This window comes from Lacerta agilis, chromosome 11, assembly GCF_009819535.1.
Source record: "Lacerta agilis isolate rLacAgi1 chromosome 11, rLacAgi1.pri, whole genome shotgun sequence".
In the NCBI taxonomy this organism is placed as follows: domain Eukaryota; kingdom Metazoa; phylum Chordata; class Lepidosauria; order Squamata; family Lacertidae; genus Lacerta; species Lacerta agilis.
This window is the reverse complement of record NC_046322.1, coordinates 11,841,813-11,868,307: the sequence shown is the minus strand read 5'-3', so window position 1 is coordinate 11,868,307 and position 26,495 is coordinate 11,841,813. Positions and strand designations below refer to the sequence as shown.

Sequence of the window (26,495 nt, the reverse complement as noted above, 5' to 3'; positions counted from 1 at the left end):
CTTGTACCTACATCATTCATTGTAGTACAGCGTATTTATGCCTCATGGTGCCCTTCTAAGATGCCTGGTCAGGAACAAAAACTTTTTGCTGGCTTTTGTTAAATGCCACCCAAGCCCTGCCCACATAGCAACAAGGGAAGAGAAGACTTTCAAGAATCTTAACCGCATATACTGATCTTCATGCTGAGTGGGTAGGGTGCAAGGGAACAAGGAGGGGGGATAAGAATGTAATGATGATAATGATGATGATGATGATGATGATCAGTACCCACCCAACTGATTGGGTTGGTCCTGCCACTCTGGGCGGCCTGTTTTTACATAATAAAAGATTACACATTTAAAAAAAGCTTCCCATAAGAAGAGCCTGCTTTTGTCTGCCCTGAATCTTCCAACGTTCAGCTTCATGGAATGCCTCCAAGTTTTAGTGTTATAAGATCAACCAACAGTTAAGGAAAAAGGAGAAAAAGCTGTCCTGATAATTCATTGTACTTTTTAAAAAAGTGTGGTATGGAGATATTGGAAGGGACCATGGTTTAATTATAGAATGCGTCTTCTACATGCGGGACGTCACAGGTTGACCACAACCAAATATCCTCTAAACCAGAGGGGGTAACAAAATGTGGTCTATGGACAAACAGTAGCCCGTAAGCTTCATTCAGGTGGTCCATGGCTTGTCTGTGAAGAACAACAGGAGCAGTGGCTGTGAACGGCTGTCACAGTGCATCCCTGTTGATTTTAATTATATGTTTATTGCTTTTTTATTTCTTATATTGTAGCTTATTATTTATTGTTGTGCTTTATATTGTATTCCATGGAATTCAAAATACAGTACAATAAAATGCAATCCAAGAAATTAAATAAGCAATTAAAATACGTTTAGAAATTCATGCAGCACCTAGCACACCACATTACAATGGCTACAACAGGCAGATAAATCATTATGTGGTTCCCCAAAACTCTCAGCAATTTTCACATGGTCCATGTAGGGGGGAGTTGGGAACCACTGCCCTAAAGTTGAGGAGCACTGCCCATAGGACCATGCCTCTCCTACAAAAAAGAGTGTGTTTGTGTGTGGAGGCTCTTCAACTTTCGTGTGTGTGTGTGTGTGTGTGTGTGTGAAATTCTACCCAATTCTACTACTTCTAGAGGGAGCAACTTAATGACAAGATGATCAAGGGTTTCTATTTTCCCTCTTCACAATAAAAATGTGTCTTGACTTTGATAAGGCTGGGGATTCAGAGAGTGAAAGAGGAAACTGCCCTCAGACCATTGCCAGGTGTACATACTACAGAACACAGGAAGCTGTCTTTACTAAGTTGGCCGCTTGTCCTTCTAGCTCACCATTGTCTACACTGACTGGCAGAGATCTCTGGGATGGAGGACATTCCCAAACCCTCCTAGAGATGCCAGGAATTGAACATGGGACCTTCTGCATGGAAAGTAGGTGCCCCAAACACTGAGCTATATGCCAGTATATTTTTGTCCTGTGGTCACAAGGTTGCCTTTGTCCAGCTCTGAGGACTCCAAGTCAGAAGCCCTGGTGGACCAACATTCACCCCCCCCCACTTTGTTAGAATCAATGAGTCCTAAAGCAGGCTGGGCCTGTTTAAATGAAGAGGCTCCTCCATGGAAGTCAGAGCTATCTACCTAGGCAGATCTGCATGTCTTATTGAAAGCTCCTTCTGAGGCTGACTGCTGCTGAAGCCAACTTTGAGCTCTGCTCTTGTGATCTGCTGCCTGAGTTCTTCATGGTGCTGTCCAGGGTGCTAGTTAAGCCTTGCCGGGGTCCTGCTGAGGCCGTTTCTCTAAACAGAACAAAACACTTTGCTGACACTTCAATCAATAGCAGAGCAGCCCAACACTGCTGCTTCTTCATTTAAAAGAGAACAGTGTTACATCACAGCAAACCTTTTGAGAGAGGGTCCAAGTGGAAGCTCAGATGGCAAAAATAGACACCCAAATAGATGAGTCATTCAGCTATCTTGTTTCACCTCCTGATTTGAAGAGAGGTCTGGGGAAAGTATGTAGGTGGGGGTAGTGATACACACAGCTGATTCCCCCTCTTTTCTTTTTTGGAAACTAACCAATAGCTTCAATTACCCTTCACTGACCACTGTTAATGAAAAGTCACCTTGGCTTTTACAACCCTTTCATTTGGCTACCAGGAAATAAATTTTGCCAGCTAGCTTCAGAACTAACAGTACCAAAAGAGACATCTGAATTCAAGGAGCAAGTCAAAGAGCAAGATCTTTTAATGAACAGGCCAGCTCTGCAGTGGCTTCCTTGACGGCTCATAATGCATGAAACATTTTGGGCTAAACACCTGGAACAAGCAGCTGGGGGTGGCGAGGTCAACAGTGAAATCTGCAAGCAGCTCAGAAAATATGTTCCCTAAAGTGCAGTTCCAAAGTTCTCCCTTCTCCAGCTGTTACACATACTTCAGAGTCAAGGCACAGGGCATTTATACACATTGCACTCAACAGGAAGCCCTCTAGCAAGCCACAAAACTAGCTGTCTCACAGCACAATGCAGCTATTCCATGCACATATTGCAGCAAACATTTGCCATGAAATGATAATTTGAAAGGCATCTTTCAAAGCATTCACACAGAGATTGCCTCACAGATTCCTGCAACAATCCTGTAAGGTAAGCCAATATTATTTCCTCCACATTGCAGATGGGAGACTGAGGCTAAGAGAACAGCAGCTCTCCCTAAGGCTACTTAGAGTTCATGAAAGCCATGTGGTTTGAATGACTTGTGAATTAGCCCTGAGGGTAACAAATACACCTTGGAGTGAATGCAGGTCACCTCTCTTCCAGCACACTGCTGACAACAGGCTACCCCAATCTGACGCTCACTGAATGTTTTGGAGTGGAACTCCCAACCATGAACATTGGCCACACTGGCTGGGGGTGATGGGAGTTGGAGACCAACAACATCTGAAGAAAAATAAGCCTGGAGGACAGATTTTGGCTCAACACTACTCTTAGCAGCAATAGATAGATTCTGGGTGGAGTAAGAAAACCATACAGTAAACACAGTCTTGCCAAAATTAAAATGCCGACCCTATTTTGATATTAATCCTAGTGGGGATGTTAACATAAGATTGCCAAAATCCTGCCATAAACAATAGGTCAGCCTTTGTGAGCTTGTTATTACTAAAAGGTTTACTCTGTTTAATATCCGCCTACCAGCAGGGGTAACCCATCCTGATTCTCTGCTTGAGGTGAAACAGGAAGGTGCTGCCCTACACACACACACAATGTGCCAGGTTCTTGCAAGATCTTGCAATGCCCCAGAACCAGTAGTGTAGCATGGTGGGGCTACAGGGGCAGTTGCCCTGGGCGCAGAGTTGTTAGGGCTGCAAAATTTCAACACCTGGTGCTGCCTCAACACAGCTGTATGCTTCCGCTGCTAGGCTCCATTGAAAATAACTTCTCCGTGCAAACCAGGATGTGACCTCTCCAGACAACAGAATGACACCTATTTTCTTATCACTGTGGCTGCGATCTCCTGGGTGACACACACACCGTTAGGCAGTTGAATGTGCATGCACACCCCATACAAGACTGCCAATATTTTGTGGGAGGCATTCAGGTGAACACTGGGAAATTTAGGTTTGTGCAGTTAAAGTGGATTGAAGCACCCTGTCACCCTGCTGCAACAAAATCCAGTTTTTGAGGCTAGGAAGGTAATTTGGAGATGCAGTGAAAAGTGTGGGATGAATGAATGACTGATTGGAAGACCACCACTGCACCCAGGGAAGGAGGGAGCGGGGTGTGGTCTGCCCAGGGTGTCACCACTGAGGGGGGGTGACAAAATGCCAGGTGGCACTCACCGTGGGGCCTGCATAGCGCCCGAGCCACGCGTCTCTCCTGGGAGTGACGTGGTAGCTTGGGTGCCCGCAGGCTCCGCAGTGCCTCAAACGGTCTGCCCACTGCCTCCCCCTCAGCTGTATGGTGGCTGAGTGGGAGGAGGGAGGCAGAATCCTTGGAGGCCCTGCGGAGCATCCTGTCCTGACTCACCCTGCCCTGCGGACAGCTGTCCCCACCCCAGGGCACAGGGTACGCATGCTGCCCCAGGTGCCCGATTGGCTTGCTCTGCCACTGACTGCACCAGCAACCAGGATGTATTTTTATTGTATTATAAGCACCTCACAAACGAATCAAAATGAATGCTTAACAAAGACTGAACTCAGTCTAACCTCAATGTAAGCTTTGTGCAAGCAAATCAGGACTCATGCTCAACAGAAGCTCTGGAGGAACCCCAAATTTATCCAGCTTGTAATTCTCAGTTCTCTTTTGTCTCGGAATGTAGAATGAGATTCTTTGCATGTACACAGGGTACTCTAAGGTTATGTCTATTCATTGTAGGGATGCTTGAAGAATTTGGTGTTTGCAAATTCTAATGTAAATTGACCTGAGCTATAACCCCCTAATGTTTGCTTTTGCACTTCGCAAATGTTCCAGCATACATCTAGGCTCAAAAGAAGCAGTACATAAAGTTTTTTGTTTTTTGTTTAAATGCATGTTTTGATTTTTGTTTGTTTAAAAATGGCTTCGAAATGCAAATTTGTGTAATAATACTAATACTAATGGTGATGATGATATTATTTATACCCTGCCCATCTGGGTTACCCTAGACTTATAGATGAACACATTTGAGAGTGACACAGACCAGAAATAGACTGGTTTCCCAAATTCTTTGTCCAAGTCCTGGCTGCTAATTGGAACTCAGTGTAAGCTCTAATTAGTGTCAGGAACTTGGACTTACAGTAGATGGGAATTTACGGCGATGTGTTACCAAGCAAGCAGCATTTCTAGCTCATTTGGATTTGGGGAAAGGGGCCACCCCCGACACTTGCAGTTGATGATCCAAATCTGGATTGAGGTGTGGGGTCTTTATCCATCCCTATCTGCATGTGCAAACACTTTATAAACTGAGACTCAGGAGAACCACAGACATTGTAGCATATGCCCCAACACAGATAATTCTTTCAGTGTGAGCTGAAGCTGGGGCGATACCGGTAAAACTGAGAGTCCTGCTGCTACATATAAAAGGCATGTTGGTATATTTGGGGGGGGTCAGCTATCTCTGCTGTATATCTGCATTTTGGATCTGCTCCTAGTTATTATGGTCCCCCCAATGATAGGTGTTTAATTTTGCATTGGCGTTTGAGATGGTAGCTTTGCTAAGTATTATCCATGCAGTTCTAAAACATGGATTTTATTTATTTTTTATTTGCAAAAAAAATTACGATGTTGCAAATCACTTAAGAGTGGTCAGTGTGAAGCTGTATATAAATTACCTAGATAGATAGATAGATAGATAGATAGATAGATAGATAGATAGATAACAATCTTAACTGAATCCAAGAGGATTTCGTATAATACAGACTACTGTAAGTATTGGGCAAATAGTATCTCCAGCCAGTAGGTTGTGTTCTGCACACTGACATCTTGTTAACAGAAGCACATCTGAACACTCAGCCATTTCCACTGCTGGGGCAACCAGCAATGATTTAACTAAAGCAAATGTTATGACGCTAGTACTAATAACAACAGTGCTTCTTGCAAATCACACGCCAAAGGGCCAAGGTTAAAATTACAACAGAAGGTTAAAATGGACAAAGTTAATTCTGAAAAGCTGGAAAGCTCAGGAAAGAAGTCAATGTTTCTAAATGTTCCAAAGTAGACGATGCAGGTGATTATGGACTCTGATTCTCAGTTTGGATAAGGACCTAAATTGCAATGTCACTTTCAACTCCATCAAAAGTGGCAGTGTTTTGTGGTCAGCATTTTCCTCCTGGTCAGTGATGACATTGCTTCACCTCTTCTGTAAACCATTTGGTTTAACTCCTTAGTCCCTGGTTCCCAACTTTCTCACATTCATCTCTTCCTACCCTTTGTAATCTACGCCGATGGCACTCAGTATATTCACTCATCCCCTGGGAAGGTAGCAAATCTAGGACAAGGAAAGCTCTGGTCCTAAACCTCCTCTGCCTTGTGGGATATTGAAAAACCTAAGGAGTAAACCCTACACAAATCCAGAGATCACTCCCTAAGACAGTTGGATGGTGCCTTGTATGTGTCCTTCTGGCAACTCCTGCAGCCAAGCTGGTGCCAAACATATTGCTCTGCTTTCTTTTGGACCACATCAGCGAGGCCAGAGGGTGGGGTCTTGTCATCTGGGCAGCCCAGGACCTCCATATACACTGCCCAAGTTAGCTCCCCGAGCTCATTCCCAGAGCTGCACTCCAACTTCAGTGTGATTTTATTTTTAAGATGGCGTTAGGAACTATTAGTTCCTTCCCCCCCCCCATCTGTCCACTTTGAGGCATATAGCACATATGGGTTTGGTTTGATGAAGATTCATGAAAGTAAAATACAAAAGGAAAGGAAAGGAAATGTGTGGATTCTTGGTGGGTGGGAATCATTTCATTCTTAAATATACTCCATTTGAAATGTTATGTCAAAATGTTCTTTATATCCAAGGTTCCTAATCGTTTACCGTGACAGGCTTAAAAACAAGCAAATAATTATCAAGAATCCTTAAATAATTGAGTAACAAGACATAGTATGCAAATGTGTTCTAACTTCCCAAGATTCATTATTTATAATCATTATACAGTGATTAATCTTGTGCATTTTACACCACATCCCTTATAAATAACAAGATTGATTCCTTTTAACAGGATGCAGGGTGCGGATTTGAACAACTCTGGGCAAATACGCCTCTAGATTATTGTAATTTCCACCATCTAAAATCACAGGAGAAATGATTTTCTGGCAGGTTTGCACACACATTTATGGGAGGGGAAAGGATGCAAACTGAAAACAACATTGTTTAATGTCATTATTTATTGGCAGAGCATTTTGGAAGGGAGGTGTTCTAGTTGGAATCCTGTGCCTTCTACCACTGGAATCAATGAAAAATGAAAAATATATAGAGGTCAGTGCAGATGAAGCTGCTTTGTACTGAGTCAAACCATTGGTCTATCAAGCTTAGCATTGTCTATACACACTGGAAGTGCCACTGCACTCCCCTCAAGTGCAATCTGGAAATGGCAGGCAGGCGTGTAGTTCTGACCATTTAGAAATAGATGAAGGTATTTTTCTTATGCAGCCTTTTTCCTGTCAAGGGCCTTATTCCATCAGGGGTAATCTGTTGGGAGCAACATATCAGTGGTGGGTGGAGCCAAAGTAAAAAAGGAGCCCAGGGTCGGAAGTGGGCGCAAGGCAGGAAGTTAGACTAGACGGGTCTTTGGCCTAGTGCAGATCGTGTCCTCCCTCAAAGAGGGCATGTGTTGCAGTGTGACCTGGCAACCAAACCCTTGTGTTGTGGGTGGGAACATTTGGACAGCCACAACACCCTATTGGTAGTTCCCTCGATGCTGGGAGTAATCAGACCAATGGGACGCTAGCTAAATGGATCGAGGGACCTACATAAGCCTATGCACGTGTCCCTGAGCTTCCTCTTTTGGGCCAGTGCATCAGAACACTCACCCACCTCTCCCTATATTTAGGGCTTGCGCTTGACCTTGCTATGCCGTCGTGTGTCGCCTGTCATTGGGACAGGGGCACGGCAGGAATTTTTCCCATTTGGCTGATTGGCTGTTGCCACTTGGGTTTTGCCTGCCGTGTAGCAAATCGTCACAACTTGTAAGGTTGCGGATAGGCTCTGGTTCAAGTGATAGGGGTGGCAGAACGCTCTCGCCATCCCTATGTGAAGGGTATTCCATTAAAGGAATCCAGGGATTCAATGGTTTGGTCAACCCTGAGAAGGGTTGTGCCCGTGCCTGAGTCCAGGGGGACATCTGGGTGGTGGACTAGCATGACCCCGCTTTCCACTGTTCCAGGTGTTTACCCTAAGCTGATGGAACCCTGGTTCAGTGCTACCTGCCAAGGTGCAGGGAGCTAGTCGAACCAAAGCCTATGCAACCATTCACTTTCTGTAATCAATAAAGTTGTGGCCTAAATTCTGCCCAAAACCAAGCCAAAATTTTGAGTCTTGTCTGAATTTATTTAAGGGGGAGGTTAAAAGGTCTACACACGCAACAGGCTCTTCTCATGTCTCAGCCTGTGATTCTATGGCAGGGAAAGGAAGAATAGCTCCTTATTTGCCCCTTTCTGCCTTCTGACTGCTATCCATTCCACTTTCCCAGTGTTTCCCGTCCACTTGGTGGAAGGGGTGACAGGAAAGAGGGCTATGCTCCTTCCTGGATCCAGTTCCCCCCCCCCTTTCTAACAGCTTAGTAACAAGGCACAGGGAACCAGCAGTGAAGTGTTAAGAAACTCCTTGAGGATTTGCAATCATTCATCCCTTGAATGTTTTGTGGGTGCTCAAAGGGTTTGCAAGCCAAGAAGTGTGGTGTTTAGCTATTCCTACATAGACGAAGAGCCCCAGTATCCAATACGCCCTGTCTTCTTTTGAACTTCCATTATTTTCTATGTTCTTTCTTCCTGCACGGTTTGAAGAAGAATGTATAAAATTAGCTTTGCCTTTTTTTTGTTTTGGATTATTGATTTGGGAGGGATGGATTGTCCAGTATCTTATTGATCCATGAACCCTGCTGTTTGCTGATGCAAGCAAATGCAGATGAATGTAACTTAGCGCAAGCCAGCCCTTAGGTTTTGAAAATGTCTCAAAGTCCAATTGCCTCTCCACCATTCCATGCTACCATCTGCTTAATACTACACAATTTAAGGACTGTGAAGTGCTACCACCACCCAACATCCCCTTTCCATACCATCTATGGTAGCCCTGATATTGAAAACACACACACACAACATTTCTGAGTGTTTTCCATTTCATCATCTTATAGGGGGGTTCCCCCCCAAAGTATTTTTCATTAAAGATTTTCTTGATTTACAAAGGTATGTACAATGTCTCTCTCATACTTTTTTCCCCCAAGTAACATTTTTACACGTCAGTTTCGTTTGTTGAGACATTGGGAAGAAAAGGGGGAGAGGGGTATCCCACTAATGCAAATTGTTTCAAACGGATCTCACAAATTACCACACATTTTGTTCATGGCATTTAAGTCCTATAATATGCAGGTTAGCGCATTTCAAGTATAATGGAACAATAAAAATATATATATTGTCATAACCAACAATTAAGCCTCCCTTTCTGCAATAAGTTTTTTCTTTCCCCTCGGGTAACTAAATGAATCCTTTTATATTTCCTTTCCATTGTCGCACTTCCACTACCCTGCTCAATCTAACATGATTCCCCCCACCCCAGCCTGGGCAACTATAATGCTTTTTTTGCAGCTGATATATTATTTTTTCTTATCAGTCTTTGACAATTTGTATTCTAACATCCCACTGTCTGCCATCACACCAGACTGGTAGAATTATTCTAGTGTGACCAATGTTTCAATGTACTCTTTGGTGTCCTCTCAAGTTCTGCCTGAGGCAGTTTGTCAGAGTGCCATTTTTTTTTAATGCCACCCTGATGACCTGAGAAAGAAAACAGTCTGTAAAGTAGGGGGGGGGGGGAGAGCACATAGCTGAAGCTGCTGTTCTGCATTATAAGGCTTCTATCTGGCTTAGTAAAAATAGATGTCATGGTATGGTTTGTTTCTTTTGCAAATATCCTATAAAAAAATAGAAGAAGCAGCTACCACTCCTGTTTGAAATAGAGCTTACTCTAGAACAGGGGTCAGCAAACTTTTTCAGCAGGGGGCCGGTCGACTGTCCCTCTGACCTTATGGGGGGCCGGACTATCTATCTATCTATCTATCTATCTATCTATCTATCTATCTATCTATCTATCTATCTATCATCTATCTATATTGGGAGGAATGATTGAATTCCTATGCCCCACAAATAACCCAGTTATGCATTTTAAATAAAAGGACACATTCTACTCATGTAAAAACAAGCTGATTCCCGGACCGTCCACAGGCCGGATTTAGAAGGTGATTGGGCCTGATCTGGCCCCCAGGCCTTAGTTTGCCTAGCCATGCTATAGAATGTGCAAAGAGAAATCCTCCCAAAACTGGGAGGTCATCATCGGAAAATGATCAGCATGCTCTGCAGATGAGGGAGAATATATGGGTTGTTCTGCATGAACTGCAGACTTCCTTTTCTTTCAAATACCATCTGGGGCTAAAAGTTCAGCTCTGACTTTCAATGTAAATTATTATTTTTTAATCCCTTCAACAGAGAGTGAAGTGTTTTAAGCTTTATAATAGATATAGCATTTGCCAGCGGCTGCAGCCAGGCATAACACCAAACCATGGTTTGTAAAGACAAGCCATGGTTTGGTGTTGTGTTTGAACTGATGGTGGCTGTCCCCTCGATCAAGCAAGAATTGTGTTAGCTGCCCTACAAGGCTTCTAGTGGACTGTCTCGCCAGAGTGGTCCATGCTCTGGTTAGCTCCCGCTTGGACTGCTGCAATGCACTCTACGTGGGGCTACCTTTGAAGGTGACCTGGAAACTACAACTAATCCAGAATGCAGCAGCTAGACTGGTGACTGGGAGTGGCCACCGAGACCATATAACACCGGTCTGAAAGACCAGTATGTTCCCGAGCACAATTTTTTTTTTTTTTTTTTTTATAAGATTTTATTATTTTCTATAACGACAAAAGAAAAACATAGCGTAAACAACAACATTCAAACTATAAAATACAAAATACAATACAGAAATACAACACAAAACATAATCAAACAATCACAATAAAAAGAAACATATACAAACCTATAAACTAACATAAACTAACATTTATCTTCTTACTTTTCTTATTACTATCTTCTCCATTAAGGGGGACTTCCCCCATTCCCTCCACTGTCTTCAAAATCATATATATCTCCTGGGTAGCTTTGTAACTTATTCTATCCATATTAACTCAAGTTTTTAAATACACTTTACTTTGCTTAATCTTATCTTCACTTAAACACCAAATCTTAACACAATTTCTAGCAATTAATTCTTTCACACAAAAATATCTTACTAAGAATTTTGTCTAACATATATCTACTAAAGCCGCTATTCTATTTGATTCTGGTCAAATATTCAATTTTACTGTTTTAACTAAATAGTCCTTAAATTTCTTCCAATCCCTTGACACCTTCTCCTCCCTCTGGTCCCGGATTCTGGCGGTCAGTTCTGCGAGTTCCATATATTCCATCATCTTCATCTGCCATTCTTCCACCGTTGGTATCTCTTCACCTTTCCATGTTCTTGCCAATAAGATTCTAGCCGCTGTTGTGGCATACATAAAAAACACTCTATCCTGACTGGGTATCTCTTCATTAGTTATGCTCAGAAGAAATGCCTCTGGTTTCTTACAAAAGGTAACCTTCATTACCTTCTTGAGTTCGTTATAAATCTTATCCCAGAAAGCATTTACCGCTGGGCACAACCACCACATATGAAAAAAGGTACCTTTCGCATGTTTACATTTCCAACATACATCTGACATTTTGGTATTCATCCTAGCTATCTTAACTGGTGTCAAATACCATCTATAAACCATTTTCATTATATTTTCTCTTAAACTATGACAAGCAGTGAATTTAATACCTTTTTGCCACAATCCCTCCCAGTCATCCATCATAATATTATGTCCTATATCTTTCGCCCAGTTTATCATTGACGATTTAACCAGTTCATCTTTCGTATGCCACTCTAGCAAAAGATTATACATTTTGGAAAGGTTTTTAAAGTTCGATTCTATCAGTTCTGTTTCCAGTTTTGATTTTTCTACTTGAAAACCAACTTTTTTGTCCATTTTAAATGTTTCATATACCTGATGATAATGCAGCCAGTCGGGGACCTGACTTTTCACTTGATCGTAGCTTTTTAGCTTAAAAGAGTCCCCTTCCTGCTGCAGTATGTCCATATATCTTAACCAGTTTGCAGACATATTCGGTCTCTTGTAGGCCTTGGCCTCCACTGGAGAGATCCATCTAGGGGTCTTTCTCTCTAACAAGTCTTTATATCTAGACCAAACCTGGTATAGGGATTTTCTAACTATGTGAGACTTAAAAGTTCTGTGGATCTTAGCCTTGTCATACCAAAGGTATGCATGCCAGCCGAACATATTATCGTGTCCTTCCAAGTCCAATACATCAACATTCTCTAGTTTAAACCAATCCTTTAGCCAGCAAAAGGCCGCTGCTTCAAAGTAAAGTCTTAAATCCGGCAGGGCAAAGCCTCCTCTCTCTTTGGAGTCTGTTAAGATCTTAAACTTAATTCTTGGCTTTTTGCCCTGCCATATGAACTTTGATAAATCCTTTTGCCATTTCTTAAAACAATCCAATTTGTCCAAAATTGGTATGGCTTGGAATAAAAACAGCATCCTTGGTAGTACATTCATTTTTATCACGGCGATTCTTCCCATTAACGACAGTTTCAATCTTGTCCATATTTCCATATCTTTCTTTATTTCCATCCACAGTCTTTCGTAATTGTCCTTATACAGGTTCAAATTCTTGGTTGTGAGATTGATACCTAGATATTTTACTGTTTTAACAAAATTGAGGCCAGTGCCTTCCTGTATTCTTTGGATTTGTTCTGCACTCATATTTTTTCCTAAAACTTTGGTTTTCTGCTTATTTAATTTGAAACCAGCTACAAGTCCAAATTGTTCAATTATTCCCAAAGCTCTGGGGACACTGCTTTCCGGTTCTTGCAGGGATAACATCAGATCGTCTGCGAAGGCGCGTAGTTTGTATTCCTTCTCTCCCACACGAATTCCTTTTATCTGTTTGTCCTCTCGTATCATATTTAGGAGGACTTCCAGGACCGTAATAAAAAGTAAAGGTGAGATAGGGCACCCTTGTCTTGTTCCCTTTTCAACTTCAAACTCCTCCGATATCACACTGTTTACTATTACTTTAGCTCTTTGTTCTGTATAAATGGCATTGATGCCATTCAAAAAATTTTCACCAACTCCCATCCTTTCCAAGTTCTTTTTCATAAATGTCCAAGAAACTTTATCAAATGCTTTCTCTGCATCAACAAACAATAGTGCTGCATCTGTATTTATGTTTCTCTCCAGTTTTTCTAAAATGTCCACGATAATTCTCGTATTATTACTAATTTGTCTTCCTGGCAAGAAACCTGCTTGGTCTCTATGTATATAGTCTTTCAACACTCTTTTTAACCTTGTAGCCAGTATATTTGCAAAAATTTTATAATCCACATTCAACAGGGATATTGGGCGATAGTTTTTCATTTGAGTCTTATCAGTATCTGGTTTTGGAATCAGTGTGATAAAGGCTTCCTTCCACGTCTCTGGTGCCCTATCTCCTTCTAGTATCTTGTTGCATACTTCTCTTAGTGGCTGCGCTAGCCAGTCTTTCAATGTCTTATAATATTTTGCTGTTAGTCCATCCGGTCCTGGGGCCTTCCCCAATTGCATATTGTTTATTGCGTCTTCTATCTCCTGTGTCGTTATTGGGTGGTTGAGAGTAACTAGTTTTTCCTCTGGGATCTTTTGCAATCCATTCTTTTCCAGAAATCGGTCGATTTCTACTTCATCTATCTTCTCCTCCTTGTACAGTTGCTTGTAAAATCTTTGAAAACACCATCTGATTTCCTCAGGTTTCTCCACGTTTTTCCCGTTTACTACCAAGGTATTGATGACATTTACCTTTTGTCTTTTCTTCAATTGCCAAGCTAGTAATTTTCCGCATTTATTAGCCGATTCAAAAGTTCTTTGCTTCATCATTTTCACTTTCCATTCAATGTCCTGATTCATTATATTGGCATATTGGGATTGCAAGTATTTGATTTCTTTTTGGATTTTCACGCATCTGGGATGTCCTCTTAATTCTTTTTCCTTTTCTTTGATTAATTTCAACAATCTCTCCATCTCTGCGTTTTGTTGTCTTTTCTTTTTTGCTTTTTCACTAATGAAGAATCCTCTCATTACAGCCTTACTTGCATCCCAAGCAATTCTTTTCTCCACTTCAGAACTCCAATTTATCTGAAAATATTCTTTCATCTTTTTCGCCGCTCTTTCCATTAGCTTGGTGTTTCTCATCAAAGCGTCATCCATTCTCCATCTAAAAGAATCCTTGGAAATCATTTTTAAATTTAACTGTACAGGGTTGTGGTCTGAAAGAGTTTTGGGGCCAATTTCTGCCTTTTGTATTTTTGGAGCCAATTCATTCGAAATCCAAATATAGTCTATCCTCGACCATGACTGCTGAGGTTCGCTAAAGTATGTTGCCTCTGTATCTGTGGGATTTTTTAATCTCCAAGAGTCCACCAAATTCAAATTGTCCACCATTTCGAAAAAGGTCTTTGGGAGTTTCCCATCATTCGTTAATTTAGTTCTTTGAGATCTGTCCATTAATGTGGAAACTGCACCGTTAAAATCTCCAAGGCAAACTATTTTGTAATCCAAATAGTCCAACAGCAAGTCATGTATTTTCTTATAGAAAATTGACTTTCCATCGTTTGGTGCATAAAGTCCCAGAATCAAGAATTTTTCGCCTTGTATATTAATTTCAATTGCGATGTATCTCCCTTCTTCATCTTTAAAAAGCTGTCTTGGGCTATATTTCTCCTTTGCGTATATCACTACTCCTCTCTTCTTGACCTTGTCCGATGATATAAACTCTTGGCCTAATTTTTTATTCTGTAATAATCTTCTGTGACGTCGGGCTATGTGGGTTTCCTGTAAGCATATTATATCCAAATTCTTCTTTTCTATGCTGTAAAACACTCTGCGTCTCTTTGGTCTCTGGTTCAATCCCCGGACATTCCATGTCATTAACTTGAGCGCCATTTTCCTTTCTCTAGTCTTCTCCTCCAGTTGCTTCTCCTTTCTTGTCTTCCTCTGGATCCTTGCCTGGACTTGGTAGACTTGGTGGTGGTCCCGGCGGTGGTGGGAGTACCTCTGGGAACCTGTAGAATTGTGCTGGGTCGAGTGGTGTGCCTTTAAATTGTTCCAGGTGCTTGTCCAAAAACTTCTGTTTCTCCGCCAGGGACCTTATTCTTATCTTTTTTCCTTCAAACGTGAATGCCAGGCCTTCTGGAAATTCCCAACTGAAGGAGATTTTCCTTTTTCTAAGCTCAGTTGCCAAATCGTTGTAAGGAATTCTTTTGTCGAGGAAAAATCTGGGGATGTCCTTATAAAAAATTACTTTATTCTGCTCTACCACCAGGTTGTTTCTATAATGGCAATCCAGAAAGAAGTCTCTATCGTGTCGATCGTGGCACACAATCAAACAGTCACTGACTGTTTTGTTACTTTTCTTTCCTCTGGAACCTCTTGGACCAAATCTGAAGGCCTTCACTATGCGCGCTGAGACGTTAATTTCTTCTATCTCCCAAAATCCTGAAAATAGCTTCACTATGTAGTCTTTTAAGTCTTCCCCTTCCACTTCTGGAAGATTTCTTAGGCGGATGTTGCCCTCTCTTTGATGTAGTTGCAGAAACGCAAGAGACTCTTCCACAGACCTCTGTCGTGTTCCAATATTCTCTATCTGTTCCAAATCTAAATTGTCCAGTTTTTCCTCCACCTTTTTTATTTTTTCCTTGACCACTTTAATTTCCTCTGAGTCCTTTTTCAAGGTGGCCACCTCTTGCCCAATCCTATTAATCTCTTCGCTGTTCTTCCTTACGTTCTCCTCAATTTGTCCAATAGATTTTTCTAGGGTCTGCGTAGAATTTTTAATATCAGCTTTTATATCAGCTTGTAATTTTTCTATTGCTGAATTCACTGCTGTATTTCCTGAAGAAACTTGGTCTTGTGTTTGCTTCAAACCATCAGTCACGCTTTTCAATCCTGCTGCAATTTCTGCAACACTGGCAACTAGTTTCTCCATTTGTTCCTGTAGAGTTAGGGAAACAGAGCCTTTTCTTTTTTCAGAGCCAGTTCCTTTAGATCTAAGTTCCATTCCTTGTGGGCTCTGCAGCTGTAATCTCAAGGTCACTCCAGTTTCTGTAGTAACAATCTCAGACATTCACAGCAGAAGGCCAACAGTCCCAAAAATAAACACCAGGTGGCCAGCAGCTCAGTCCTGAGAACAAAGAGGCTGCTGAGCCAGGAGCCCACACCAGTCCTGAAAATCCAACTTTTAGGCAAAGGGTTTTGATTTTCCAAAATATAAATTCCTTAAAGCCAAGAAGAGTCTATTTTCAAATAGCCCAAGTCAGTCACAGTTCCTAGCTTGCAGTGTTACCACCAAAGTCCACAAAGTAACTTGTAACTGGTTACAAAAAAGTCAAAATGTCTCCACTGGTAAACAGTCACTGAAACACCAACAAAGAAAAAATGGCAACAATGTATTACAGCCCGCTACTGACCCGGAATCCTAATCCAGAGGGTGAGGGGCATCTTCTTTTGCCATATCAACTGTTTTTAAGTCTTTAAGCATCCTTTAAATAACTTTTAATCAACTTTTAAAAAGTTCGCAAAACTTTTCCGTTAGTCGCGGCTTTGATCTTTTAGCGCTACCAAGCTCGCGCAAACAGTTCAAAGGGAACAGGCTTCCTTTTACAATTCCTCTGCAAGCAGTGCTCTTAAATCTTGTAAAAATGATCCAATTTTTAACTTACAGAGTTTCTTTGGAAGTTTCTATGCAGGAAGTGCCGGGTGCTCGAGTCTGGCGGGATCGCTGCTTTGATCCTCCGCAGGCAGACGCTTCTTCAGTCCCGTGCCGGCGCTCCGCTCGCCCGATTTTCCCCCTTACGAGGGTCAATCGGGAACGGAGACGGCACGTCTGGGACCCACGAAGCTCAGGTCCACGGGACGCTCTTCCCGTGGCTTTAAGGGACCCGTGGCGCAGGCACAGAAGTCCCTAAAGCCTGACGGAGGACGGAGCCGTCGGACTCCCGTCCGCCATTGACCGGCACCTAACCGGAAGTCCGTTCCCGAGCACAATTAAAAGTGTTGGTGCTGACCTTTAAAGCCCTAAATGGCCTCAGCCCAGTATACCTAAAGGAGCATATCCACCCCCATTGTTCTGCACAGACACTGAGGTCCAGCTCTGAGGGCATTCTGGCGGTTCCCTCACTGCGAGAAGTGAGGCTATAGGGAACCAGGCAGAGGGGCGTTTCGGTAGTGGCACCCGCCCTGTGGAACGCCCTCCCATCAGATGTCAAGGAAATAAATCTGACTTTTAGAAGACATCTGAAGGCATTCCTGTTTAGGGAAGTTTTTAATGTTTGATGATTTATCACATTGTTGTTGTTGTTGTTGTTGTTGTTGTTGTTGTTGTTGTTGTTGTTGTTGTTATTCTGTTGGGAGCCACCTAAAGTGGCTGGGGAAACCCAGCCAGATGGGAGGAGTGTAAAATTATTATTATTATTATTATTATTATTATTATTATTATTATTATTATTTTATGAGGTGCTGTCAAGATATCAGATTCCTCTTCCCAGCCACACCACACCCTCTGCCCATGCCCCACGATAACTCTCATTCTCATTCTTGGCTCTCCTCCTACCAGACGCACCCTCTGCCTATGCAGTTTTGAGTAGGAGGAGGGATGAGCTTGAATATGTTGAAACAGGACAGGGGACCCTTCTCTCTCCCCCCACACCAAAAAAGTGATGGTCACATTTTTCTAGGGATGGGAGGCAACCTTACCCTGCCTACTCCACAAGGTCTCACTAGACTACCTGAGACCAGCCAGGAGACAGTCATGCTATCCTACAACTCAACCGGGGCCATGATACATTGACACCGAGTCATGAGTTTCAGTGGTGGGCATGTGGGGAGGAGAAAACAATTGCCTTCCTCTTGTAAGGATTAGTAAAAGAATCTATGTGAAATGAGTTGAACATTCACAAAGTGCTATCTAAATGGGACATACTATGATCCTTGAATGGAATTAATTCGGGAAGACAAGCCATTTTCTGCACCTCTAGGCAAGCACAGTGAACCTTCAACATTTAACTAAGACAACAAATCTTCAATTATCACATCATCCCTCATGGCAAGACTATGACTGCCCCCCCATGTCCCCCCCAGCCCTTCCAAAAAAAGTAATTCTGCGGTGAAAATAAGAATGCCACATCTTTATACTGTCTTCCCATCTCTCTTTTTCATATGCTGTTATTTATGTGTCACTCAGACTCTGTTTCATCATCAAGGCAAGAACATTGTGTTACATCTCTTTAAAAAGCAAAAAAAGGACAACTAGATCCTTGCTTGATTTGTCTTGTTGGGTTTTCTCCCTAATAAGTGATTTATGGGATCCCTTAAAAGTAGAATGTGTTTCTTAAGTGGTTTTGTTTACTCAATTTCACAGGGGACCCAAAATTCGCAGGGTAATGGAACAGGTTTTAGTTTCTGTTTGGTCTAAATGGACACCATTTTGAATTAAGATGGTGGACTGAACCTTTCAAAACTGCACATATTTTTTGTTTCTTTGTTTGTTTCTTAGAATTCCTGAGCAATGTCAGGGTCGACGCTGCTAGCATTTCTAGAATATGAAACATGATTTGAATCCTGGACTTGTTCTGCAAAGGGGCCATGTCACAGGTAGACAGATAAGACATTGGGAATGTTAGCTGGTATTAAGAGTCACAAGTGGGGGCTGCAACAAAATTTTGCAGTGTGTCTGCACACCCTAATAGGTATAAATATAAATGTCCAGAGACTTGCTGGTTTATTGCTGGAACATTTGACTCCAAGACAGTACATGTGCCTGACTTTTGGGGTACAGGTCAAATCTACAGGCAGGAAAAGGGGGAGAGCCAGAGAGCCAATGGGGTAGTGCAGGCTCACCACTGGTCCTGTTAGCTAGGGAGGATGGGAGTTGTAGTCCCAAAACATCTGGAGGGCCGAGTTTGCCTATGCCTGGGGTAGTGCATTTGAGGTACAGAACCTTATATTGAATCTAAGGTAAAAATTTGGGGTGTGCGCATTTTATTTCTTTAGGACATGGACTTCCAACCTGGTGTGTTATATGCTGGGGAGTATGGGACCTGGGGTAACAGGTCAGCCCTACTGTGCTTTTTCTATTTTTTTTAAAAAAGCCTCTTCTCTCTATATATTTGTGTGACTTTATTGTGTGCATGTATCTTTTCTTAAAAAATACTTATACTTCTTTAAATCATAAGCTTGTTTGTCTGATTGCACGTCCAGCAAGCAACCAAGCAGCAGTTCTAAAAATGTAATAGGGTAGTTTTGTAGGAGATTCTGCATCAGACTCTGGATCGGAAATAAAGTCTCCTAAACTTAAATTTCTATGCCCTGTTTCAGCTCTAGTCATGACTAGTCATGACCTGCATTCAAGATTATATGGGTCAAGTGGCCACATAATGCCACAGTGCATCATTTGTCTGAAAAGGTCCATTGTTGTTCACGATTCCAGCCAATCGTTACTTCCAGATCGGGCGTTCCACTCTCCCCCTTGTGTTCCATTTTTGTTTTCCAAACGCTGCGACATTCCATTCTTCAGTCCTCACTGGACTGTTTTTCAGGAGAATTACTTAGCCACTGTCCCCAGCAGCAAAGAAGCAAATATTTCAGTCTATCAAGAGGGCATGAAACTGATAACCTCTTTGCTCCTCTGAGCATCTGGTACTCAGACATATATTGCTTCTGAAAGTGGAGGTTCTGTTTAGCTATCACTATTTATTGATTACATCTTTTAGCCAAGTCTTTTTCTAAGGAGCTCAGGGCAACCCATATGACCCTCCATTTTATCGTCCCAACAACCCTAGTGAAAGCACTTTGAGGTTTTCAAGCTGGTTTCATGGTTCAGTGGAGAATCTGAACCTCAGCTTTTTCAGAGATGGAATTTCAGACATTATATATAAATATTTTGAATAAATGGGAGCCGGTAGCTCCTGAGATCTTTAAACCAACGAATCACAGTGGCTTAACAGAAGGGTTGCTGAGAACTGTATCCCAGCAACATCCAGAGAACCACAGGCTCTCTCTTTCTGCCTTATATGTTATGGGAGCTTCTTTGAAATTCCAGAGCTCATACAGATTGTAGAATCATAGAATCATAGAACTGCAGAGTTGGAAGGTACCCCAAGGGTCATCTAGTCCAACCTTCCTGCAATGCAAGAATCTCAGCTAAAGAATCCATGATGAATGGCCATCCAACCTCTGCTTAAAAACCTCCAATGAAGGAGAATCCATAACCTCCTGAAGGAGTCCGTTCCACTGTTGGAAGTTCTTCCCAGCTCCCTCAACCATTCCTCAAAAGACTTAGTTTCCAGGCCCTTGATCATCTTGGTTGTCCTCCTCTGCACATGTTCCTGCTTGTCAATATCCTTCTTAAATTGTGGCATTCAGAAATGGACACAGTATTACAGGTGTGCTCTGACCAAGGCAGAACAGAGTGGTACAATTACTTCCCTTGATCTGGACACTATACTGTTGATGCAGCCTTTTAGCATTTTAAAGCTATTGGTTATCACATAAAAGGTAGCAAAAACAACATTTTCTCTCTCTCCGATAGATGGTATAATTGTATTGTTTCTTCTGCACCCGAAATAAAGGGACATCTGTCCAATGTGGGGTGAAGTCAATGTTCTCCATCCCTTCAGGCTGAAGTCCTGGGCTATTTACATGGAGATCAGCTACAGTGTGTTGAAACGCTTCAATACAGGATAACTTGGGCCTTCAAATTACTCTGAACAGACAAGACCAGAGCTACAGATTCCGACAGGCTTCTCAGCTTGATTACATTAATGGCTGATTCACAAAATTTCTTTTTTTGGGGGGGGGGAGAGAAAACGGAGGCAGCTTGCTTATTTAACACCAAATGGAATAAACAAAAAGGTTTTTTTTTCATATCCCAGATGACGAAATAAATGTGTAACCAAATGCAATTATTATCTTGAACTTGGAAAGCTCAGGGCCATTGTGATAATCAGTAGCATAAGAGCCACTGCTGGCATGATGAAGGCTCTCGTCGGAAATGAACCCTGCAATTCACATTTAGCACAAGTGTTGTCTGCATTTCCCAAACCCCCACAATGAAAAAACAAAACAAAAAACCTTTCAAAGCTTTGCCCATTTAGAACTAGACATGGTTTTGTGTCAGGATGAATACCGACAGATGGGAAACCTGGAACCCGCTGGCCAGAAAGGGGTCTGAAAGATGTTGAATCAATGACTCATCATCAGTTGAACATCAAACTACCATTGCTCAAATTGCCAGCTCTTAAAGTCCAAGAGAAAATAATGAGCAGTTTAAGCAGAATCTATGAAAAAGGAGCTGTTTACTCTTTCTAGCTTTTTCTAAAAGTGAAATTAGTGGAATTAGGGGTTTTACCCTAGACAGTTTCCTAAACCTGTAGGAATAGTTACCAAAATCTGTACTGCTCTTCTGCAGTTCACTAACTCAGAGAGTATCCTCTGTGTCCTCACCATATCATTGCAGAAGGACTACCTGTAGGTAGAGGTCCACAAACCTCCAAAACATGATGCAGTGTGGCTGTGAGCAAATGTCCACGTGCACAAAAATATCTAAGAGATGTATGGCGAGCCAAAAGAGAACTAATTGGAACCTCGGAAGATTTTTCATGGGAATTCATTGCTCTGGGTTGGGAAAATATGTCTCAGGATCAGACTAACACAGAAGTATTCTGCTGCTAAATGGGTTTTCAGCATAAATCTTAAGGCCAAATATATTGGTAGAAAAAGCAGGGGAACCCAGCAATTTTCTTATCTGTTCTCACTTACTATATTTAAAATGCCTGCCCGGGGCAGTGTTTGGATATCCATGCTCATGGATGAGTGGAGTTATATAAATGCTTATGTGTCACAAATGTTCCCTCCTCTATGCACTGTAGGTTGGAATAAAGTTTCCCTCCCTCCAGTTGGAAGTGTGGGAAGGCATTAAGTCATTTATACCTTGCTGTTTTGGCATTGCCATAGCAATGACTCAGCTGTCACCTCACCTCCCTCTTTAAGGAGTCTGACGCACCTGAATCCAGCTGCAGTTTGCCTAACACTTTGTGAGTTAAATTGGAGTAGCAGGCCGAGAAGAAATTTTCCCACGAAAGCTCTCTGATTAGTCTATGAGGCACATTGTTTTGTTTCTTTGCTTGCTTTACTGTGTACAATGAGAGCCAGTGTGGTGTAGTGGTTAAGAGCGGTAGACTCGTTATCTGGGGAACCGGGTTCACGTCTCCGCTCCTCCACATGCAGCTGCTGGGTGACCTTGGGCTAGTCACACTTCTTTGAAGTCTCTCAGCCCCACTCACCTCACAGAGTGTTTGTTGTGGGGGAGGAAGGGAAAGGAGAATGTTAGCCGCTCGTTCATTTGAGGCTTTGTTGGCCAATGGAACTTGCTCTGCAAAGGGTGTCTGAATTAGCTCCATTTCGGCTGTTTCAGTCTTACTTTTGTTAGGGTTTGCCATAACTTTAGGAAGCATGAAGGTGAGTACACATGTTGTTACACAGTGGAACAGACTGCCCCGGCCACTCTGGACGGCTTCCAACAGGATAATAAAAACACAATAAAAGATCAAACATCAAAAACTTCCCTAAACAGGGCTGCCTTCAGATGTCTTCTAAAAGTCGGATAGTTGTTTATTTCCTTGATATCTGGTGGGAGGGCATTCCACAGGGCGGGCGCTACTACCGAGAAGGTCCTCTGCCTTGTTCCCTGTAATTTTACTTCTCGCTGTGAGGGAACCACCAGAAGGCGCTCAGCGCTGGGCCTCAGTGTCTGGGTAGAATGATGGGGGTGGAGACTGGAGATGCTCCTTCAGGTATACTGGGCCAAGGTTGAGGCCTCTAAGCAGAGGTTGGTTGGTTGGTTGGTTGATCAGGGATCCTTTACTGGAGTGATGTTTGTGGTGGACCAGATGAGCTTTGCTTCCTCTCCCTTCTAATTGTAAACTTCTGGGGAACAACCGGGGGCAGCTCCTAGGAAACCAAGATGGTCCCTTTGGCACACCCATCATGTGGGATGTAAAACGCAGGAGCAGTCAAACACAACATTGCTAGAGTGGACACAAAAGGCATCTTAGTCCACCAGCCGGAACTTCCTGTTTATTCTGGGCTGGGATGGACTTTCTCTATGTAACTGGAGATGGGTGTGGTCTCACCTGGGCAGGTTAATACAAAACCACAGGGACCAGGCTCCATCTTTCTCTTTTGGACGACGCTCTCAAACAAGCTGTATTGCTAAGATGCTCTCTTGCCAAGAGAGGACAAAGGGGCTGTTTTCCCTTATGGAACAGTCTCCTGAGTAAATGTTACTTTTACTAAGTTTAAGTCTGCCTCTGGGATCCAATTGTGAACAGATGATTTCTCGTGAGTAAACATTTTATGCTTTTATAGAAGACTGTGTATTGTCTTATTTTGAGAAGGATTGATGGGGAAAATACCAGGACATTTATTACAAGGTTTTAACAAACCTGAGCAAGCTATCTGCTGTGTGTGTGTTTAAAAGGGGAATGAGAACTCTGCTAATTTCTGGGACTTGTAAACATAAGTTGGAACAGGATATCTTAAACAATATACCCTCTCCTGCATCCCAAAACATTCCCACACATCAGGGTTTGTTTCTTCATCTCATCGTCTGGAGTTTGGCGATTCAGGATTGCTTGAAATGGGTGGGGCTTGTTTTGACAGTGTGATCTTCAACAGTTTTTCTTCCTAATGCTAGAACTCCTAGGCATCCAATAAGGTTGAATGATGGATGATTCAGTATAGATAAAAGAAAGAACTTCTTTACACAGCACATAGTTAAACTATGGCATTCGCTGACACAGAGAGCAGTGAAGACCACCAACTTGGATGGCATTAAAGGAGGAGAAGACTATCAATGGAAGTTCGCCATGATGACTATGCTCTGGCTCCACAGTTAGAAATGGTATGTTGATGAATACCAGTTTCTGGAAACACCAGGAGATAGTTGTGCTCAGGTCTTGCTTGTGGGCTTCCCATGGACATCTGGTTGGCAACAGCGACAACAGAATGCTGGACTAGATGGGCCACTGGTCTGATCCAATGGTGCAGTTCTTATGTTCGTATAAACATATGGCATTGGGAAACCAGACTATGATCTCACATCCAAAGATGGGATTATCCAAAGGCCAGGGATAGAACTCCTGGGACTCACCGCTTTCCCCAAGAGCAGGTTAATACTTCACTGGAAAAGCATTTTGAACACTTCCAAGTTATCCAGTTTTGCAGATCCTCACCAAAGATTTTGGCCCCTTTCATTCCACATCCATCTTTTTTCACCAGTAGGAGGCCAATGAGTTTTTCTCCTACACTATGAATGCAGTTGCTGAGGGCTATGGATAATTCACTTTCAGAAAGGCATTGTTACTTTGTGCTGTGGTTATTCTGGTAGTGAAATAAGGCTTACCGATCAAATGCTTGTGCCCTTGTTCTGACAGTGAATGACTGTCAAACAAACACCAGCCTCTTGGAACATTGTGCAATTGTTCCCACCTACGCATGAGTTTGGATGAAGACATCCTTCTTCGGTATTTGGGAGATGGAGGAGCAGGGAGCAGTATTCAAGTGTAGTGAGCCTTTACTGTTCTTTCTCAATCACTGGGGGAGTGAGAAAAAGGTCACCCCAGTCACCGGACAAGTCATTGTTAATTAGAGCAAAACCTTGCCCCTGTAGATGGAAAGGCCTCCTGCGTCATTGCTGCATTTAAAGGTGGGTGTCTTTCTCCAATTTGCAACTAGGAATGCTGATCCCACTCTCCCATTCCAAACCTCTCTCTGGAGGGGAACAGAGGCAGTAGTGATCTGCACACCTTTGAAGTGTATTGATAAAACACCAGCATCTATAAAAAGGATTCCAACCAGTCAATATAGTCAGTAGATGATGACATTTTATCATTTTATATACAGTGGTACCTTGGTTCTTAAATGCCTTGGTACTTGGAACCCAAACAGGGCAAACCCGGAAGTCAGTGTTCCAGTTTTTCGGAAGCCGAACATGCTCCGTTTTGAGTGTTATGCTTCCAATTTGAGTGTTACGCTTCTGATTTGATTGCCACACTTCTGTTTTGAGTGTTACGCTGAGGTCTGTCTGTTTTTGCTATTTGTTTTGTATTTTCCTTTTTGCGGCTCTTTTGTTTTTGTGACTGTGTGGAACCCAGTTCAGCTACTGATTGATTGATGGTGTGACTGCAGTACATTGTTTATTGCTTTCATTTTATGGATCAGTGGTCTCATTAGATAGTAAAATTTGTGGAAAATTGCTGTTTTAGGGGTTGTTTTTAAAAGTCTGGAACGGATTAATCCTTTTTGCATTTCTTTTGAAATGCGGAAGCGTGCATTGGTTTTGGAACACTTTGGTTTTGGAACGGACTTCCGGAACAGATTAAGTTTGAGAACCAAGGTACCACTGTACTGTTAACTAAGTTACAATCTTTTGTGGTGAAAGCAAATAAAAATACTTGAAATAAATAAACTCCTCAGGGCAAAAAGGGAGTAAGTGGATGGCGGAATCAATATAACTTTGTACATACCCCCAAATTCCTAGAAATATCCATGGGTGTCATACACAGGGCATCATGTTGTTCAAGGTGCCTATAATGAAACTGAATTACTGGAACAAATTTCCATGAATATCTGATATTAGGGAAAGCTAGAGTGTGACTAATAATGCTGAAGAAATTACTCCAGAGTGATTGCTGCTTATATATCCCTAGGCCTGCCCCTGGGATGCTTTCAAGGTTAAGAGGACATTGTCTGACTTCCTCAGACAACATGGGGAATTAAACGGAGATGCTTCAGGTCTCTACCTTTAACATCCATATCCATGGAAATCAATTCTACAAATTACAAAGAAACAAGTATATGCTTTTTGCACTTGTGCCTCTTGCACACTTATTTCCCGTGTAGTGCCTCATGATTGTGACCCTATGCATACTTAATTTCAAAGTCCCCCAGAATTCAGCGAGCCTTATTTCTGAAACACGTGCATGATTGTGTTGGAAAGGGTTTGTTATTTTATTTTATTTTATTTTATTTTATTTTAGTAATGGCCTTCCCCAGTGGTTTGCCTGCAGCATCTGGTATACAGAGCCTCCCCACTTGTGTGGGTGTTACATTCCCTGTTTAGGGAAGTTTTTATGTTTGATGTTTTCTTGTGTTTTTACATTCTGTTGGGAGCCACCCAGAGTGGCTGGGGAAACTCAGTCAGATGGGGCAGCATATAAATTATAGAATTGTTCTTGTTCTTGTTCTTGTTGCTGCTGCTGCTGCTGCTGTTGTTACATTTCTGGGCAACGAGCATGTACATGAAATAATGTTTAGTGGAGAACAACATCTAAAATGACCTCTCCACAGGCCTCAAATATTGGCGCAAAGGCTCCTGTGATTGCTAGCCATTTCCCTGATCTTCTGTGCCATTTTTTGGGGCAGTTTTCTTGCTCTTTGGGGGCCCTTTGTGCACCTTTTTTGTGGTTTAAATAGATTTATTAAATTATTTCCTGGTGCCACATGTCTACGCGGTTGTGCACAAGTTGAACCTGCATAAGCGGGGATATCGTCTCTGGGCGTGGGAGATCCAGTCATCTGTCCCAATTCTCTCTATTTCCAGTGCATTTGGAACTAGAGTAGCATATTCCG

At 42.3% G+C, this 26,495-nt stretch overlaps 1 protein-coding gene across 1 annotated transcript in view; it reads right to left on the bottom strand.

Moving 5' to 3' along the window:
- Positions 1-26,495, bottom strand: part of DCC (DCC netrin 1 receptor) — a 912,686-nt gene that overhangs the window by 271,885 nt on the left and 614,306 nt on the right. The window lies entirely within an intron of this gene.